The sequence below is a fragment of the Bidens hawaiensis genome, unplaced genomic scaffold, assembly GCF_021521415.1.
Source record: "Bidens hawaiensis isolate Kalapana, Puna unplaced genomic scaffold, B.hawaiensis_p1.1 tig00020798_1, whole genome shotgun sequence".
NCBI lineage: Eukaryota > Viridiplantae > Streptophyta > Magnoliopsida > Asterales > Asteraceae > Bidens > Bidens hawaiensis.
In genome coordinates this window covers 297,909-299,771 of record NW_027493203.1, presented here as the reverse complement: position 1 = coordinate 299,771, position 1,863 = coordinate 297,909, and positions in this window count along the sequence as shown.

Here is a 1,863-nt window from a genome sequence, read left to right as displayed (position 1 = left end):
TCAAACTTGTATATAAATTTTGGTAGTATGCTCCCATGGACCATGTTTCCCTGACATATAAAATGAATTAAAGTCAATTTCTAAAGCCAATATAAATGAAAATATAATGAAACTAACACACACACACACACACACACACACACACACACATATATATATATGTACATATATAAACATAACAAAGCATACCTCTTCATCAATTAAGACCATGTCCTTTGAGATTAGTTGCTGGGGTTTATCAAAAATATGATTGTCCTAAAGTCTGATCACACGCACTTTGATGATTGACTAATCCATACAGTCCTTTAATGAGGGAAGTTGATTCAGCATGATGATTTTCTTGTCACCGACAGATCTGTATTGAAATAATTCAAGGTTTTTTCAACTTGTTACAATTCACAATCATTTAAGCATATGAAATAGTTGAAAGTAATAGATAAGGAATACAAATGGGAGGAATATGATAAAAAAAACATAATAACCTGTTGTTTTCCAAAGTTGTTTTGATGTTGATTTCTGTGTGTGTGTGTGAGATCGTAGATGACATAAGGTTGTGTGTTATATATAGTTTTGAAAATAGTAAATAAGAAATTTTATTTTTAAAATTTAAATACTAGTCCCCTAAAATTCGGGGATATATGAAGAAGTGTAAAATTAGGGGATATTTGAAAAATAAGTTGACCTGTTAGTTATAGAAATTAGTTTGAAAACTAATAGATATCTTCCATATAAACACAAACTTAATTAAGTAAATGATTTATAATTACACATTCTTTTAAAAACGAATTATTTGTAATATTAACAGAAACTTTATATTTATATTGATTGAATGCATAATTAAAATTAATTATAGATATTGATATCTTCCATATAAAAGTCCAACTTAATTAAGGTTATTGATTTATAATTACACATTTTTTTAAAAATCGTATTAGTACTAATATTATTTGATACTTTATTTTCATTATTAGTAATTATTAATTTGTTATAATCTATAATATTAATTATAGATATTGATATATTCCATATAAAAGTCTAAGTTAATTAATTTATTAATTTATAATTACACATTTTCTAAATAGCACCTGGTCAACTTGATATAGACAGTTGAGTAGGTGCAAATTCTTTCTTAGGTCTAGATTAGCATAAGTATATTGTGATTAAATTAGTGAATAACTCTTTAGAAAAAAAATTAAAAATACAAAACTGGTCAATAATCTTATATAAGCTACATTTTTTAAATTACTCAGTAAACTATACAGTTTACCAGGTTCATAAGTTACTTAAATTATTAACATATCTTGCATATAAAACTCTTAAGTTAATTATAGATATTAGGAAGTAGTTACAATATTAACTTAATTTGGTACAAAGTTATAATAATACTTGATTGTAGCTTTCCAAATTCTTCTTGAACGATTTTAGTAAATCCATATTTATTCCTTGATTTATGGAATTTAGCTAAAATAGTAGACTGGTTGATAAATAAACTCACAATTTTGAATATTAATATATACACGTGATTAGTATATATTTAGGGAAGACAGAAAATTTTAAAACTTGTGAGTCATACATTTAAAATTTCTTTAAAACCTAACTATCATTAAAAAGTATAGATATAAACATAGTTATGTACAATAGTAACATTTAGTAGCAGAGTGATGATTGAATAAAATTGGGTCAACCTTGATTTAAACTAACATAGGACTAATACTTTTTTACAACCAGTACTAACTGTATGTCATTGACAAACTTGAAAATTATAATGCACAAAACGATGTTGATAATTCTAAAACATTTAAAATGTAAAAACTTTAAATCATAAAGTAAGTAAATCGAAATATAAGTCTGACATAAAGCTAA